The sequence below is a fragment of the Saccopteryx leptura genome, chromosome 2 (genome assembly GCF_036850995.1).
Source record: "Saccopteryx leptura isolate mSacLep1 chromosome 2, mSacLep1_pri_phased_curated, whole genome shotgun sequence".
Taxonomy (NCBI): Eukaryota; Metazoa; Chordata; class Mammalia; order Chiroptera; family Emballonuridae; genus Saccopteryx; species Saccopteryx leptura.
The window spans coordinates 243220541-243240013 of record NC_089504.1 but is presented as its reverse complement, the minus strand read 5'-3'; the positions used below and the strand labels follow the sequence as shown (position 1 = coordinate 243240013).

At 43.3% G+C, this 19473-nt stretch overlaps 1 protein-coding gene across 1 annotated transcript in view; it reads left to right on the top strand.

Annotated features, from left to right (window-relative positions):
* PTPN11 (protein tyrosine phosphatase non-receptor type 11) overlaps positions 1-4101 on the top strand; it is an 85951-nt gene extending 81850 nt beyond the window's left edge. The window contains exon 16 of the mRNA XM_066370870.1: positions 46-4101. The gene's annotated coding sequence lies outside the window, so the exon portion shown is untranslated. The remainder of the gene's footprint in view (positions 1-45) is intronic.
* The last annotated feature ends 15372 nt before the right edge of the window (positions 4102-19473 follow it).

The following is a 19473-nucleotide window of genomic DNA, read 5'->3' as shown; positions in this document are numbered from 1 at the left end:
TTTTAGGCATATGCTCCTAAAAATTTTGACTTATTTCTTCCCCAGATGTGGACTTCACCCTCTCCATTGGAAAGACCAAGAACAGGTGCAAGAAAGTTTATGTGAAGAATGAACTTGAAATTCAAAGGCTTGCGTTGTGGTCCCTTTTGATGGGCAGGATCTGAAACCATTCACAGACCACTGTATTCTAAATACCAACACTCAGTTCCCAGTGACACATTTCCTCAGATAAGAAGTCATCTCTACAATGTAGACAGTGTTGTATTTTATAGAGTTTTATTTTAAATTGAGGAAGCAGTTAAATTGTGCTCTATACTTCGCAGATGGCGGTGATTCGCATTCTAGCTATTGGCATTTTCTTTCTTTTTTTTTAATCTTCACAAATTTAATTTTTTCCTCTCTTTGTGGAAGATGATAGGGCACTTGTTAGAGGAAAAATGGGGAAAATTAAGTGACAACCTCCTGTAGAACTGAGAACAATTTCATTTATCATTACTTATCCAGTAGTGGAGAGTCCATTTTTGGGGGCTAAATGATAATTAAGGCAGTGCCCCAGACTGTCAGAAGTTGACTGTCTTCCTTTGCGTTGCCAATAAAAAAAATCATGCGGGGAAAAATCATGGGAATTTAGGATAAAAGGCATGCTTTTTTCTTAGCAGATGACCAGTGACCATTCATCCTGTTGACCGAGAAGGTTGTGGTAGGGAAACGTTTGCTATATATGTTTATTTTTCTTTCCATTTGGGCATTGTCTTGTATTTAAGAAAAAAATGCATCCGTGATAACCGGTGATTTGGTTATTGATTGTTGCTGACAAACCACCCAAAAACATAGTGGCTTAAAATATAATTCTTTATATTTTCCTTACTGTTGTTCAGTCAAGACTGGGCTTAGCCAGGCTGCCCCTCTGCTGGTCTTGCTGGTGTCACTCGAGGATTGGCAGTTTGGCTGAGACATTGGGTGTCTGGGCCTCTCTGCATATATGCAGTCTTGGGTCTCTCCTCCACGTCATCTCTCCATGCGGCCTTGCCAGCACGGTCACTGGACCTCGTACGTGGCAGCTCAGAGCTCCCAGGAGTATAAGGCAGTAGTGGCCAGGCCTTCTTACACCTTAAACCCAGAACTGTCACAGTGTCACTTCCACTGCCCTCTGTTGATTAGAGCAAGTCACAGGCCCAGCCCAGATTCAGGAAGAGGGGACGACAGCAGGGCATGAAGCAGAGTGTGGTTCATTGGTGGTCCCCAGCCTAACAGACTGTCAGAACCAATGCTCAGGAAAAATAAACCGGTTGTTAGCAGAAGTAGAAGCTGCTAGCGAGTGACCTTGGGAAGCTGACACTGCTTGTGGTCGCTGGTGTGAGTGGAAAAGTCAGACTGAGGGAGAGAGGGCCTTCAGAAGCTATTGCAACCGGCTCTGCGAGCTCTGAGCATCTTTTCTGAACCATCCCTTGGGAAGGCTGGTCTTGTAAGGATGGATGTATCCAGGGGGACAGAGCATAGGAAAGCACCACCCCATCACTGCGCCCCCTTCCAGAGGGAGGCGACTGTGGTGCTTGCTTCATGCCGCTGGTGTCAGTCCGGCCTCTGCGCATGAGTGCGTGCAGTCCGGCTGCCATGAGCAGGAGCCGTCCTGCCAAGGCCGCTCATCAGACCGAAGCAGCAGGAGCTCATTCAGTTTTCACCAGGCAGTAAGCTTTGCTAACGTGCTACCTGAAGTGCCTTCTCCAGATACATCCCTCTGTGCCCCGTGTGTTGAATCATCGGTGAGTGTGTTTTGGTTACAGTCTGGCTGCTTGACTTTGTGAAGATATAAAATGCTACGACAGCTTTGCCTTTGAAGCACGGTCTCCTTTCTGGAATTCTCCCAGCTTTTGCTGCCGAAAAGAAGGTCCAGAACCAGCCCTGAATGTGGTTCCCGTCTGAGGTCTTTAACTCCCTTAAAACCCTGAGGTCTTTTGGGGTGAGCAGTGACTGCCATTTTCACAAACAAAATGTATAGCGTTCCCACCACATTACCCCCGTCCCCTCCCTCCCAGAATTGCTTCCGAACACAGGAGTGGCCCGAAGATGATTCCCTTCTTAGAGGAATGGAAATGACTACTGTCTTCTTGTCAAGCCTGTAAAGAAAGAGATTCAAGTTCAGTATTTGCAACACGGATCTTGACCCCTGTTCCTTTTATTGCATCGTCATACTGAATGGTTCTCCGTTTTGCCTCAATTTCGTGGAAATGTTTTGACTCTGGACTCGGGGTCAAAGGCTTTCGCCAGCTTACGAGAGTTTGCTTATATAAATACACCCGCTGCACCTAGTCTTTGCCTGTCGCTTTGGGTCGGTGGTTCTTATACTTGGATTGGAAGCCCCTGATCTTGGCTAGCTAGCTAGCTCTGTGTTACAGAACATTGATTTCATTTAGATTTCCCTCCATGAGGTCAGCAGACTGTCGTGTTAGGTCAGTTCATGCCAAGACAAGATTACGAATGTCCCTAGGTTGCTAAGGCCTATTGTGTATTTGCAGAAAGTGGAGTGCAGCTTCTCAGATGAGATTTCTCTCTGTGGGATGGAATCGGGCAGGTGACGGTGAGGGGAGCTCGGGGTGCAGGTGTAAAAAATAGTGGAAATGAAGGTTCCAAAGGGGTGGTTTCTGAGGAAGTGAAAGGGCCCAGGGCCAAAGCAGGCAGAGATGGTGAATCAGGTTACCTGGAAAATCGGTGTGATACATGCATGCGGTTGGCATCTGGGTTGCTGGTGGACATAAAATTTGCACAATATCTCCTACCTGGTTGAGTATTTTAAAATTATAAGTGTAGGATTTTATATTTGGGGCGAAAAAATTATCTGGCACACATGGTGTTTGGGTTTTTTAAAAAGGCCAAATTTCAGTCTTAGTAACTTTTATAAAAAAAAATAATAAAAACAACCTCATATCCAGTGTGTGGCCCTCCTGAAAATTATGGTCATCTGTTCCATCAAAATCAATGACTTTTCAACTATGGTTAAATGAGGTTGAGAAAAATATATGTACGAATTTCTTGGTGTTTTGTATTCCTCAAGGAGCCCAGTTGCTTTGGGAAAGCCAAGAAAAATCATCAAGATCATGTTTAGGGTTTTTGTTTTTCTGGGGATTTTTAAGGATAAGATAAGGTCTGGGGTTATTTCTAGTTCAGGGGAACGTGGCAAGGTATGCAGTTGTGAAATGTGTCATTGTAGCTTACTAACCCCTAAGGGACACTTAGACTGTAGGCAGAAGTACAAACCCAGTACAGCTTCTGTTTTCTGTGTGTTGTTGGGGGAAGGAAGTTTTCTATAGCAAGCACGTGGCCTCCCCTACTTCACGATGCCTTTATTAGGATCTGTGTTAGCCTTTAATTTTGTTGAAATCTCTTTCCCTCTTCCTCTTGAAAAATAAGTTCCAAAATAGAGTTTCTTGTATCTTCCGTCATTGAAACGTTTGCTTTCTATTCTTTTTCACTACGGGCAGTTCACACAAGGCAAAAAAATTTAAACTGTTTGGTTTCCGTGTGGCGTATAACTTTGCTGTATATCAAACTAATCTTTACAGGTTTTCATTCTAAACCTCAAATCATATAATTAATAATTTGCCTGTTTATTTATGACCTGATTGTGATTCTTTTATTAATAAAAGCTAATGGAAAAGGATCCTTTATTAAGCTGATGACTAGACCTACATTAATTTTCCTGCAGTATATGAAGTACCAGAGTATTAAAAGATATGTAATATTTTATTGATAAATCTATCCTTTAAAAGGAATATGTTTTAGGATGTCATCATTTTGATGTGAATCATGTAAATGTTGATAATATGCACTGTTTATTATACATTTAGTGTTTCAAGAGATTCACTTAATTGCCTTTTTGCCCACGTATATTATGTAGCCTATTTGCAATTGTTTTTAAAAAGTGACATTAAAAGACTAGTTTATGTAGAGAAACATTAGCAGATGTTCATTGTCCCCCCACCTGTATTTATGGGTATTAGTTCAGCTGCTTTGCTAGCTGTAAAGTCATACTGTCAGAGTCAAAGTGTATTTGTAAACTGTACGGGAACTAAAAATTAGGAATAAAACCATTTTCTTATATTATGGTATTTGTCATTTACTTCATCAGACATGTCCAGGGAAAACCTTGGATAATAGGTCACACCGCATCTTACTTACAAGTGCTGATAGTCAGCAGCTCTTACCTCGAAGGTAAATGGGAACGTAGGATGGATGGACCAGATCCTCAAGAACTGACTGTGTGCCTACTCTCTATTTTGGGAGACAGAAAGGGAATTCTTATTGGAAGAACTTACAAGTAAGTAACAAATAAACGGTATGTCTTTGTAAACTATACAGAAAATGATTATTTGCAGAGAACTGAATGTAAATAGAGTTGAGGGGGATATGAAGTAGAGATGGGAGGGAGGCTTGGAGGAGGAGTGAGTCATGAGCTCTAGGCTGTCAGCACTTCCCTTCCCCGTAGAGTAGGGTTAGCCCATGTACAAATGCGCCACTCACTTCTTCTGACAGCGCTGCATTCACATCAGCAGAAGGAAGTCATAGAACAACTGGTTATTTTCAATTGTGAGTCAAGGAAAACACTATTGCTTACGTCTCAGCTGGGTTACTTAATACAACTAATCAGATGCAGCGATTTTGTTGGTTAGACCAGTCACCCATCCATTCAGAAAATGTGGAGCACCTTCAAAGTGCCAGGCACTATGTCTTGCTGGACATGGGGGAACAGCAGTGCACATAGTGGTCATTGTCATGAGGACATTCCAACAGCACAGCTGGGCTTTGTTGCAGTCAGAAGGCAGTTAATTATACTTGGGACAAAGCAGGAAGGACAGGAGGTAGACCAGGGGTCCCCAAACTACGGCCCGCGGGCTGCATGCGGCCCCCTGAGGCCATTTATCTGGCCCCTGCGCACTTCTGGAAGGGGCACCTCTTTCATTGGTGGTCAGTGAGAGGACCAACTCATTAGCCAAAAGCAGGCCCATAGTTCTCATTGGAATACTGGTCAGTTTGTTGATTTAAATTTACTTGTTCTTTATTTTATATATTGTATTTGTTCCTGTTTTGTTTTTTTACTTTAAATTAAGATATGTGCAGTGTGCATAGGGATTTGTTCATAGTTTTTTTTATAGTCTGGCCCTCCAACGGTCTGAGGGACAGTGAACTGGCCCCTTGTGTAAAAAGTTTGGGGACCCCTGAGGTAGACGATTCCAGATGGGATGAGGATTCTGGAGGGGGCTGAGGGTGTATGTCACAGGGGAACAACTTTCTGCAGGTGGGGGACATCTGCTGGGTTTTCATACTGTGGAACTGGTGTTTACCAGTCTGGGGTGTCACAAGAGGTGCTATATACATTGTTGTCCTGGAGACACCTCATCCCCCATAACCCTTCCTGAAATCCTGGGCTGTACATCAGAGAGCAGCGGCCATATCTTGTCTTTGACATGTCAAGAAACAACCTTTTCTTTCTATAGCTCCTACTCACAGAAAAATCCCTAAGAGAATGTGTGGATTCAAGACAAGGAATCCCCATAACAAATCAATTGTGGACAGAGAGCTAAGGGCTCATTTAACGTGGTTGTCTTATTGAATCACATTACATGCACGCTGTGCCTCCAACCATTCACTTTAAGGTGAAAAAGGGACTGTGATCTCCATCTCCAGTAAGTGCTTTTAGTGAAGGTGCTCCCCCCTACCCCCCCACCCCCCACCTCCCCAGGAACTAGCTGAAATTCCAAACACTGAATTTGCAAAATGGTAATGAGCCAGAAATAGAAATTGCCTATTTTATCAATAGCCACCATTACCAGTCAGTTAATATTCATGTCATTTGAGGTCCCAACAATTTAAACCTTGATATAAAATAGAGCAACTAAAAGAAGGATTTGTTAGAGCCACATGATAGTGCATGACCTGGGCAGTTTGTGGACAGAAGAATTGTTTTTGTTGCTGACTGGCCATCTGTACCTGGTAAGACCATAGTTATGCTGGCCTGGAAAGAATTTGGGGTTCAGATTCTCCTCCATTTACCAAAGATTAAATCCCCATGAGGTTGCAGGCACTGGAAAATAAAACAGTTCCTGTACGTGTATAAATGTGTGTGCGTGTGTGTGTGGGTTCAGTCGAGGCCAGTTTCTTCATCTCTTTCTAGAAATGAATGTGCATGGCAGATACCTGTTTCTCTATTCAGCTCATCTCTGAACAATGGAGAATAATTCTCTTTACGGTGATCTATACTGATGGCCTTTCTAGCACTCTTCAATACATTTTGCAACAAAATATAGCACATAGTTTTAGTGCTTTCCATTATCTATGCATCTGTCCACTTATTTTTAACCATTTGGTTCTTGATGCAAATTGTTGACTAAATTCACTATATTGAGTCATCTAGGCCCATTTTGCTAGGACTTCCAAGTATAATTTGGAGTATGCATTATGGTTTGGAATGAGCCATTTCATTCTGAATGTAATCATTACTGAGATCACATTTTTTCAAGGGAAAAATCAAGTCCAGGTAGTGGGGCAAAAGACTTTTTTTCTGCATTGTGTTTTCACATAAATTCACGAAGGCAACGAAGTTAAATTGCAGTTTGGTTTTATAATAAATCCATTACCTTTATTAAGAAAGAGAATATTATATTCACTCAGTATTATTTTAGAAAATAGTAGGCTATGCCCCTGAGTTTTAGCAGCTCAGCAGAGTGTATCTTCCAAGTGGTATTTGAATGTGGCCTCCTGACTCAGTCTTTTTTTTTTTTTAATTTATTGATTGATTTTAGAGAGGGAGGAAGAGAGAGAGAGTGAGAGAAACATCTATTTGTTGTTCCACTTATTTATGCTTTGATTGATTGATTCTTGTATGTGCCCCTACCAGGGATCAAACCCACAATAATGTTTCTCATTATACTAGGAGCAACTTAGAACTATGTACTTTATCTCCTCCCCCTCGCCCCCAGAAAAGGCTGGTTCCAAAGGCTTTACATTTGTTACTGTTAGTGCCAGACTGTTCCCAGTGAGGTTGAACCTAGTTATAGCTCTATCAGGCTGTTCCTGCACCTTTATTAGATTATTATGTTGTCATGCACCCTTGTCGGTCTATTAGGTGAAAAATGGTAGTTCAAAGTAATGAAGTTTGCATTTCTTTTAAAAGGAAGGCTGAGCATCTTTTCGGTTGCTTTGTGCGGGGTCTATGCCTTTCTGTGAACTTGGCCGCTTGATATATCTATCTATCTATCTATCTATATATATATAGATATATATATATATATCATATATATATATATTTGATAGATAGATAGATAGATATATTTTTTTCTTATTAAATCCTGGATCTGTCTTGTTTTGAGTTTGGGAATGAAAATATTTAATTCTCTACGACAGATGGTCATGACTGGAATTAATTACTGAGTCCCCAGGATCAATTTCTATGAAATGCTCCTCTTTAGGTGCATGTGGGGTACCCCTGTCTGTGAGTCATGATTCGGGTCTTGCTGGGATTGTAGATCTCAGTGGGGATGGGGAGAACAGGATGGGAAACACACTCTAGCACCCCAGGGTGCTGAAGCCACCGGCAGGAGACCAGTCATAATTATACTGGTGAGTAAGGTGCGAATTCGTCTATTTTTTTCAGATTCCAGAGTGTCTGACAGTATGCATGCCTGCATCCACATAGCCACTTTTTAACTCAGGCATTGGGCAAGGTGCTATGGGGAATACAGAACAAATCTTCCTCTTAATCCCTGTCTTAAAGGACTTTGTGGCCCATTTAGGGTAAGGAGACACACAGGGTGAATACAAGATGTAATGAAACTGCTATGCATGAGGCCTGGCCAGGGACTAAGAGTAGGAGGAAATGACACTAACGCACTAAATGACAGTAACGTGCCAAATGTTATTGGAGGGTGTATACAGCTTATTTCTAAACCTGTGAGGTATACATCTTCCCCTGCCTGTATTGCTCACTAGCTAGCGACCTGCATCTGTAACAAATGCATATAATAAATGAATACAGACTTAAAACTGTTTTACAGTTCTGGAGGTCAAAAATCTGAAATGAGTTTCCCCCAGCTGGAGTCAAGGAGTTAGCAGGGATTCATTCCTTCTGCGGGCTCTCGGGGAGACTACCCCCTTGCTTTTCCTAGTTCTAGAAGCTTCCCATGCTCTTGGCCTCCTGGCCCCTTCCTCCATCTTCAAAGCCAGCAAAGGCTGGTCAAGCCTGACGCTGACAATTCTTCTGACATCACCTAGCTTGGACATTCCTGCCTCCCCCTTCCACAAATAAGAACCCTGATGATTATACTGGGTCACCTAGTTAATTCGGAATCTTCTCTACATCTTGAGATCCTTAATTTAATCACACCTGCGAAGAGCCCTTTGCCATGTAAAGCACCATATTACCATGTTGCAGGGATTAGGATGTAGACATTTTTGGGGGGAGTTCATTAGCCTGCCTTCTGTGGCACTTTTAGGCCTCAAGGTCACGGTGGTGGGGGGGGGGGGTGGAGGACAGTGTCCCTGGGAGGAGAAGTCCTCAGCAGGGGGTTGCTGGCAACAGTAGGGAAGGAAGGAAGAAATACCTTGACCACTCCTCCTTCCCTTTGATCTCTGGCTGACTCCTATTGGCCCAAGCCCTTGACCCAACTTCCCATTGGCTTAACCCATCTCCAAGCCAGAGGGCCAAGGTGTCCGGGTGCTGCGTCCATAGCGCAGAGGATGGATCTGGAGCAGGGACAGGGTGCGAATAAAGAACAGCAAGCCAACGAGAGCCTCGCCACTCAAGGTGCAATCACTGGGGACTGTTGGAAATGCAGTCTCAGGCCCCACTGAGCCCTAGGATGTCAGAATTTGCCTTTTTTTTTGCATGATCACCAGAGGATGCGTAGGCACATTTGTAGTCTAAGATGGGCTGCACCAGAGGATTTCCGTCCATGTGGAGATAAAGGTTGTTGGAAATCATACCCGAGCTGGGTTAGCTCCTGTCTGCAGACACAGATATGAGACTGACTTCACAAGAGTAGCCATGAAGAGGAAGAAAAATCCAAAGAGTGGATCTCAAAGAACAAAGGAAGTGTCCCTACACATTGTCATGAAGACAGCTCAGATATTCTTAGACATTACACCTACTAAAACTGTGTTTGTGAAATCCCAAGCATATGTTAGATCCGTGGTCGGCAAACTGCGGCTCGAGAGCCACATGCGGCTCTTTGGCCCCTTGCGTGTGGCTCAAAGGCCAGCTTAGGAGTACCCTAATTGAGTTAATAACAATGTACCTACCTATATAGTTTAAGTTTAAAAAATTTGGCTCTCAAAAGAAATTTCAATGGTTGTACTGTTGATATTTGGCTCTGTTGACTAATGAGTTTGCCAACCACTATGTTAGACCCATCTAACGATGGAAAGAGAAAGGGAAGAAAAGTAAAGGAAGCAACCGCTAAAATCGATGTCAGTTCAGGGGGTGACAATGTCTGGGTCTTCATAGATTTCTAGACTCTTAAAAAGTTATTTTTCATCTTGATTCATCCATGTCTGACGGGTGCTTTTGATATTACCATTATTTTTTCCCCCACATACTGTAATTTATTTCCTTCTTTCTAAAGAGTTGATTCCCTCAAGTGTTACTTTGAAGGCTTTAGAAAATGTTTAACAAAGGTTTGAATTACAGACAAAAAAAAAGCCTCTCCATTCACACAAATGATCTTCTAGCTGTGCCCTGTTGTGAATTGATTTATTGTGTTCAGTGCCTTTTCCACACTTGAAAATGGACTGATATCCTTGTTTGGGACCATATAATTCCTATCTCTAGATTTCACAAAAAGCCATCAGGGTTTCTCCTATGGGTAAGTAAAAATATATGTTTTGGTTCAACGTGTTAAATACGTTTGAGGTTTGTAGTCTCCAGGCAGAGACGGAGCATTCCGTTCTACGCATGTTGATTTAGCAGGACAGTCAGGGCTTTGGGACCCCACAGGCTCAGGTTTGTCTTCTGGCTTTGCCACTTACTAGCTGTGTGACCTTGGACAAGTCAGTGAAGACCTTGATCCTCAGATCCCTCTTTAGGAAAATGGAAGTAATGGCACCTGCCTTGTTGTGAAGGGTTGTTGAGAAGTTTAGTGGCAGTAGATGACCTGGCACTTAGTAGGTGCTCAATAAACACCCATGTTCTTCCTCTAGCACTCAGGAACGTCTTGCAGGCCCTTGACATAGCCTGTTCCTGTGTTTTATGAATTTCCCGGTTGATGGCATTTAGCCAGGAAGACATGAATAAAATTCAGAGATTTCATCAGACTTGACAGTTTCTTTGAGGTAATTGCTGAGCAAAAATCTTACTTTCTTTCACAGTTACTATTAGAAATCCTCAGCTAGCCTTCCTCCTTGGCATGGAACACAAAGCAATTTAAACACACTTGGGAAGTGCAAACATGTTTTTATTTGCTGGTGGCTTTTAATCTCAGTAACAGGAATAGGTTGATCATGGCATCTGCTTTGTATAACTGAGAAATGGCTTCCATTTGGGAAGGGAGTAATTTGAAAGAGATGAAAATGGGGAGAAAGAAGTGAGAATAAAGATCTAGTCATGAGCCTTGCCTGTGTAACTTTGGTGACAGGTTCCTTCCGGAAGAATGGGGCTACCGGTGCAGCTTGAAGGGTAAATGTGGATGCCCCCCAAAGACTCCTCCATGAAGAACAGAAAGATTCAATTATGTTTTTCATACACCGTGATACAGCATAGGGTTGTTGAGAAGTCTAACGGCAGTGGAGGACCTGGCACATAGTAGGCATAGTAGGTGCTCAATTAAACATAAAAACGGAAGCAGCGTACAAACGGACTAGCAAGCATGGAAGAACATGAACAGAATGAGCCCATTTATTTGGCATGTTCAGCACCATGCAAAAACAAAGAATACATACAATGTTTGGAGAAAAAAATGATTTGCAGTAACACTACAAAGGAAAGCATGGGAACAATCACACCCACTTTGCAGATAGTTTATTCCTTTGGCACAAGGAAGGGAAGAGGCTGGGAGAGGGCAGAGAGGCGTGTTCCAATGCCTTCAGAAAGGCTTATTTTAGCTAAGTTTCCCCATGTTATTTGTGTATCTTCTGAGATAACCTATTTACGTTATAAGATTATATGTCCCATATATTTTGATGGATTTTATAACACTTCATAATATGCTTAGATTAGAAGATCATCTGTTCCATATATTCTCTGAAACGCTTGAAATATTTAGGACGAAACATTATAAAGATGAACAGGGGTGATAAACGTGACAATCACCCTGTAAGTAGAAAGGAAAGCGCCTTGCTGGAGTCGGCTTGGGTAACAGCCAGTGTTAGTTACTGCTGATGGAGTGATGACTGGATGTGGGCACCATGCCAAGTGCTTGGCATGGATTCTCTTATTATACCCACACAACCAGCCGACCAGGTTATTATTATCTTCATTTTACAGACGAATAAATTGAGGCAGTTAGCCAACACACATCGATTGAGTGCTTGTTATGTGCCAGGCGCCATACTGTACTACTTGCATCATTGGAGTTCCTCTTCCAGTGATTTCTGGGAACTACACTGAAAACACAACTTCGAACCAGGGGTGGGCAAATATTTTCTGACTAGGGCCAGATAGTAAACATATTACGCTTTGTAGGCCATATGGTCTTTGTTGTGATGGTTCAACTCAGCTCTTGGTGTGGGACAGTAGCCAGAGATCATGCCTAAATCAAATAGAGGGGCCGTGTGCCAATAAAACTTTATTGATGGGCACTGATGTTTAAATGGCATGTAGGTTTCACGTGTCACAAGGTATCACTTTGCTTTTGATTTTTCCCCCCAACCATTTAAAAATGTAAAATTTTTTCTTAGCTCACGGGTTATAAAAAAAACACACCACCAGGCAGGGGGCTGGATCTGGCCCATGGGCTATCGTTTGCCAAGCGTGGCTTTACACCGTGGCTTTAGACCATCTGTTCTTGGGGGGCAGGAACCTTGTTGACTTTGCTCAGAATTTATATTCAGCTTCTGGTACACTACTTGGTGCTCAGTACACATTTGGTGGATGAATGAATAAATATAAGCTGACATCTCAGAAGTCCTATGATAGTGATGTTTTTGCTTTTGGCCACAACCCTGGACATAACTAAGTGAGTCTTTTTGGGGGGTGGGGGGCAGTATTAATAATGCTGCTGGGATTAAAGGTGTAGGCTGGGGCTGTCCCAGGCAAACTGGGATACGTGATTATTCCAGTGGTTCCCACCAGCGAGATGATTCTTCACCATAGCGATAGCCAGATATTGGCCTCTGTGTATGTGTGTGTTTGCACATGTACACCTGTGTGTGTTGAACAAAGTTACGGATTTCCCCCCACGACTTTTAATTTGAAAGATTTCAAGCCTGCAAAAGAATTTGCAAGAAGAATGGAAGGACACTGAACATTCACAGACTTGTTACCGCAGTGGCGCCGTTTTTGGCATTGCGTCATGTTTGTTCTATTACCGATCTATGTATCCATATATCTGTGTATCACTCATTATTTTTCTCAAGAATCAGGTGCAGACAGCATGACTTTACCCTTGAATACTGCAGTGTACAAATCCTAAGAACAGAGACATCCATTTGCATAACCACAGTATAGTGTTCACACTCAGGAAATTTAACATTGATTGTCTATCATGCAATCCATATTTTAATTTCCCCAATTGTTGCAAAATGCTTTTTTAGAGCTGAGTGATTTTTTTTTTTTTTTTTTTTGAACCAGGACCCAACCAAAGATGACGCATGGCATTTAGCAGTCGTTTCAATTCAGTCTCCTGGAAGCCAGAACAGCTCCCTGGCCTCTTTCTGTCTCGCCTGGCGCTAGTATTTGCAGAGCAGAGGCCATTTGTTTTGTATAAAGTGTCCATTTGAATTTGCTTGATTGCTTCTTGTGATTAGATTCGGGTTAAACAACTTTGGCAAAAATACTATATGGCTACTGGGTCGTTGGTGGGTCGGTCCCACTGGAGGCATGAGGTGTCATTTGTCGCACTATTGATGATGTTAACCTTGGACCTGCGGTTAAGGGAAATATCACTCAGAACAAGAAATCATTGGAGAGTGTGAACAGGACAAGAAACAGGTACAGGGAGTCCTGTCTGGCGGACACAGCCTGCCCAGCTTCCAGGTTCCTACAGGCTTCAGGGTGACTGAATTCAACCAGTGAAATCACTCGCTGCCCCTTGCTCCATGGCCATATGGATGCAAAGCAACGTTCTTGCTCAACAGCTATAGATTTATTGATTGTGTTACTGCCCATGATTTGGTGCTTAGGCGGGCTGCTGGGGTGTGGCAAATCTTGCCTTGGCATTTGCGTTAGTGTTTGCGTCGTGTCCAACAGAGAGAGAGGACGTGGCCAGCCTCCCCTCCTCTGTATGGTCTTTCCAAGGGCAGCAGTTTGGATACATGCCACTGTGTTATATCCCCCCCTTTCTCTCACCCAATGATGACAATAGTCTCCTAATGATCCCTCCAACATCTGCCGTCCTCGTTTCCTTCCCTCAGTCCATTCTCCATAAAACTGCCTCAGGGAATTTTTCAAAATTCAAATCAGATGACCAACCCTCTCTTTCTTGAAACTTTGCCCATTGTCCTTAGAATAAATATCTAAATATTTACTCTGGTCTACCTTTACCTTTCTCTTGGACTGCATTTTCTCCCACTCTCTGGTCTCTGAACACCAGCCAAAATGGCTTTCTTTTTGTTTCACCCAAATGCTTCTGCCTCGGGGCCTTTGCATATGCTTTACAGTTCTTTTACCTAAGACATTTTTTTTTCACTCTCACACTAAGGTAAATACTTGTATTGCATGCTCACTGGAGTTTATGAATGGCTGGATCCAGAGGCTCCAGAAAAGTTGCTAGGGACCTGGCCTGGTAGCTCAGTTGGTTATAGCATCGTTCTGGAATGTCAAGGTTGCAGATTTGATTCCAGGTCAGGGCACATACAAGAATCAACCAATAAATGCATAAATAAGTGGTACAATAAATCACTGTTTCTCTTTCTCTCTCTCAAATCAATAAACACAAATTTTTTAAAAAGTTACTAGGGATTCATGTCTTGACTTGGTGTGGACTTTATTTAGGCTTTTTTTTCCTCATTGTGGCAAAATGGCTGCCAATATTGCCAGGCTTACATCCTCGCCCCTCAGCAACTCCTATGAAAAGAGAGTAATTTTTTTCCCTAATAGTTCTTACAGAAATTATGAGATTGACTTTAACTAGATCACCCCAGGCCGCATGCCTGTTCCTGAGCCAGTCTTGTGGATAGGAGGATGGGATACACTCACTGGTCAGGCCTGGGTCTCGCGACCACCCCTCCCCAAGTCTCGTGGACTGAGAGCGGGAGAGGGCTCCCCAAAGAAAACAGTGTCCTGTTTCCAGAAGAAGGGGTATGAGAGCTGAGAAGGAAAATGAAAGGTGCCCACTACTGACTCTTGTCAGGACGTAAGGAGATAATGGTCGAAGTACCTAGCCTAGCCCATTGACCTGGAAGATAAAAAGCATCGTATCAGTAAAAACAGAAAGAATGAGCAACATGAGAGCATATTTGATAGGATGTTGGGATGCGAATGATGGCAGAGGTAAGGAGCTTGGAGGTCTCAAGTCTAGAGTCTGGGTTTCTGGGAAGAAAGTCTACCTTAAACCAAGAATTGTGTGGGGAAGGGCTGGGTGGGAGGGAGGAGCAGGTAATGTGGTCTTTAGAGCTTGTGTGTGTGTGTGTGTGTGTGTGTGTGTGTGTGTGTGTTGCAGTTGGTGGGTGTTTAGACTCCATTAGTTTCAATTCCCTATTTTTTAGGTGAGTGAGGAACCCAGACCCTGAAAGGAGAAATGATTGGCCTGCCCTCCCACAGTGATGACCCTATCCCCAAATACCACACCCCTGAGCCTGGCATTATTTCATTTGTAACTTTTCCTTCATCTTGAGGAAAGCACATTTGAATTAATTTTGAAAACCAAAGGAGACTATCGCAGGCATCTTTAGTGGCAAAAGCAATTGAGTTTCCTAAGAGCCAACTGCAACCCTGATTGAAAAATGCCTGCGGTCACCACCCCTGGGAGGGCTATGGAAGCTTTTACTTGTAGGGTTGTCTCTTTCAAAAATGCAATTTGGCGAAGGTGAAAATATTTGAGGCTTCTGCCAATCATGTTGTGTAATGGTCACTGACTGCCTCCCCGGTATTTATAGACTTGTCTAAAAGCCTTCCTCTACGCTCCAGGGCTTCCATGTCAGATGCCCCATGATATGAACCCATTCAACAGAGCTGGACTGAAGCTTTCGGTTCTTCAAGTCTACGAGAGGCTCCAAGAGTCCTTCTGTTCAAAGACCCTCCAGCTGGGTGGAGGGTGACTTCTGAATTAATCTGCTTGTGCTTTTGGGCAGGCAGGCTGTCTCTTCTTCTGAACCCCTATTTGCCCCTGTAATAGGGAGAAAACCAGAGTGGAATACAGTGTCTAGTACCCAGAATGATTTTAAATGATACAGGATGAAGCTTTGAATACCATTGAATCATCTGACTGATGATGGCGTAATGGAATGCTGTGGTCACCGGTTCAAAACCCAAGGTCGCTAGCTTGAGCCCAAGGTCACTGTCTTAAGCCCAAGGTCACCAGCTTGAATGATGGTGACCTTGCTGGCTTGACTTGAGCCCCGAGATACAAAAAAACAATCAAGGCACAACAAAAGTGAAGCAACTATGAGTTGATGCTTCTCACTCTCTCTTTCCCTTTCTCTTTCTCCCTTCCTGTCTTTCTCAAAAAACAAAAACACAAAAAAACCCTGCTTTAAATACTTTGAATCACCTGGCTAAAACATTCTTTTTTGTTCAAGTCTCTTTCGGTCTTTTGATTACCATATAAATTAAAATTCAGCCTCATGCTAATATAGCTTTAATGCCTGGGATTTACTAACTTCTCTAACAATAAAAATTTAACATTGCTTTTTAAAATTTTGTATTTATGGTTTCCCTTTACCTTCTTTCTACGTGGCCAGTGATAACTAGTTTTTCATTTATAATAACACTATCACTTAGTGCAGGGGTCGGGAACCTTTTTGGCTGAGAGAGCCATGAACACCACATATTTTAAAATGTAATTCCATGAGAGCCATACAACGACCCGTGTACATTACGCATTATCCAATAAAAATTTGGTGTTGTCCCAGAGGACAGCTGTGATTGGCTCCAGCCACCCGCAACCACTAACATGAGCGTTAGGAAATGAATGGATTGTAATACATGAGAATGTTATATATATATATATATATTTTTTTTTTTTTTAGGGACAGAGAGAGTCAGAGAGAGGGATAGATAGGGACAGACAGACAGGAATAGAGAGATGAGAAGCATCAATCATCAGTTTTTCGTTGCGAGACTTTAGTTGTTCATTGATTGCTTTCTCATATGTGCCTTGACCGCGGGCCTTCAGCAGACCAAGTAACCCCTTGCTCGAGCCAGCGAGCTTGGGTCCAAGCTGGTGAGCTTTTGCTCAAACCAGATGAGCCCGTGCTCAAGCTGGTGACCTCGGGGTCTCGAACCTGGGTCCTCTGCATCCCAGTTCGATGTTCTATCCACTGCGCCACTGCCTGGTCAGGTGAGAATGTTTTATATTTTTAACGTTGTTATTATTATTTTTATTAAAAATTTGTCTGTGAGCCAGATGCAGCCATCAAAAGAGCCACATCTGGCTCACGAGCCATAGGTTCCCGACCCCTGACTTAGTGCTTACTAAATCCAGGTACTGTTCTAAAGGTTTTTATTTTATACAAATAACTCTCTTAATTCTCTTCCCAGATACTATTATTATTTCCACCTTATAGATGACAGAATTGAATCACAGAGAGGTTAAAGCACTTGCCTGAGGTCACACAGCTAGTTGGCACCAGAGGCGGGATTTGAACCCAGGAAGTCAGCCTCCAGAGCCTGTGCCCTTCACCGTTCTCCTTTGCTGATGCGTGTATAATGTTTCCTTCTAAAATGTATTTAGGAAAAGAAAGGGGCAGGTCTGGGTGAGAATCAATTTAAAGAAAACCATTAAATAAATAATAAAGCATGTACAACGGGGATATGCAGGCAAAATGGCGATGTGGTTTTGAATGACCAAAGCTTGGGAAATACTCTAGAAATCTACAATTCTGTAAATGAGGAAAATGCCTGCATTAGTCATGGGAAGAAGCCAGGTGGGGCTCCTAAGTCTATACGGAGTCACAGCGCTGGTAGCTAACAAAATTGCTTGTCTAGAATGAGAAATGTCTTCCTTCCATAGCCACAGAGCCCATAACTTCCTCTAAGGGCAACTGGCCTTCTGGACTCCTTAGATCTGACCTTGCTGGAGGCTGAGGTCCAGTGTCCTTTCGCGAGGTGACGGCTGCCTCCCAGAGGGCCATCATTTAGAGGGTGGTTTAATGTACTGTCTGTGGAATGAGTGTGCAGTGTGCCGGCTGACCTTCGGCCAAAGTAATTAATGGGGTTTTTGCACAGTACTGTCACCTCCGGTTGCCTGTGGTGACAGAGACAAGGGTGAAGAGTCTGCATACAGCAGCAGAGACAGCTGTGGGCAGCTTACCTTGACTTCTGTGTCATCCCTCTCCCTCTGCTTTGCAAACAAACCCTAGCTCTAATCCTTATCCTCACCCCTACCCTCACCAGAACATTTACTCTAACCTAAATCCACATCCTAACCCTAACCCTACCCTAACCCTAACCCTAATCCTAACCCTACCCTCACAGGAACCTTTACTCTAACTCAAATCCATAGTGGTTGGCAAACTGCGGCTCGCGAGCCACATGCGGCTCTTTGGCCCCTTGAGTGTGGCTCTTCCACAAAATACCACGTGCGGGCGCTACCTTGATAAGGAATGTACCTACCTATATAGTTTAAGTTTAAAAAATTTGGCTCTCAAAAGAAATTTCAATCATTGTACTGTAGATATTTGGCTCTGTTGACTAATGAGTTTGCCGATCCTAACCCTAATCCTAACTCTTTCCTAGTCCTCACCCTAACTCTAACCCTTATCCTAACACTCTTACCCTTAACTCTATACCTAACCATAACCTTTATCCTTACCTGAATCTGCTATTTCTCTCCTTCATCTACTTTATTCCCCCCAGCTTTGTTGAGGTATAACTGCAAACAGAAATGATATATACATGTAAGATGTGCCCGATGACTTGATACACATATACGTTGTGAAATGATGATCACAGTCAAGTTAGCAAACATACCCATCACCTCATATACTTGCCATTTTCATCCACTCGTTTATTTACTGATTTATTTATTTTTCACTCACGTTTATTGAGCACCTACTATATCAACAGGGGATCCAGCAGGAAAGAGAAGGCACATCTTCACTGGGTGATTAAGGAGACATTAGTAAGAAGACTTCATAATGATGTAGGTGCGATCAATGTAACTAAGGGGTATATTGAGGCACAGGGAGGGAGGAGTTACCACCTCTGGGGCATGGAGCTGGCGGACCCAGTGACAGGTAGCGCTGTGGAGGAGGGACCAGAAACAGGAGCTCCTGCTAGGTCAGGGAGTCCTAGTGGCTCTCAGAGCAGGGAGGGGTCGGGAAAGAAACACACTGAGGTCTTCCTCCCCCTGCGTTCCTGGTTCCTCCCAGAACACCTGTCAGCACAGACCTGCTGTTACAGTAGAGTTAAGAGGAACATGAAGTCTTTCTTTGACCAAATGCCCCTTCAACCAAGGAAGAGCAACAAGTAGACTGAGAGGGCTTTGTCTTCGAAGCCAATGAAGAATGAACAGTTTTCTTTGTGGAAATAATGGTCTTTCTAGGGGTTTATTGGGCCAACAAAGCAAGATTGTGACAAAATAATAGCTCACTCTCACCACGGTTCAGAGAGGGTGAGTGGCTTGCTCAAGGATGCACAGCATGATTGTCAATGCAACGCTGGACCTGGAACTGAGGCCTCCGGCTTCCTCACTGTGTTCTTGTTCTATTTTGTCCTCATCTGGGAAACTGTCTTCAACTGTCACCTCTCTCTGGGGACAAGTCTGAGTTCTCACAGTCCCTGGAAGGAAGTGCAATGTTGCTCTCTCATCTCCCTGATGGTGTTCCATCTTTTCTGAGTGTTAATGGCATTTCCCATCATGCAATGCTCCACACAAACTCTGGGTTATCTTTCCTGGCCCTTTGCCATCTCAGAGTTCAAAACATGCTGTTTTCGTCATCTTTCCCTGAATGCAAAAATTTGTCCTAGCAACCTCTGCCACGGGCAGCTCGATCAGCTCTGAAGCTGCCACCCCTTCTCCCTCCTGTGGCTCCACAGCCCAGCCTTCCGGTTTGTTGGGGATGACATCATATATTCAGACCCCAGGCTGTCAGATCTCGGACTGATAAGTTGTTGAATCTTTTCCTTTTTTTCCTCCTATCCAAGTCATTGTAAACTCCTTTGCCTTT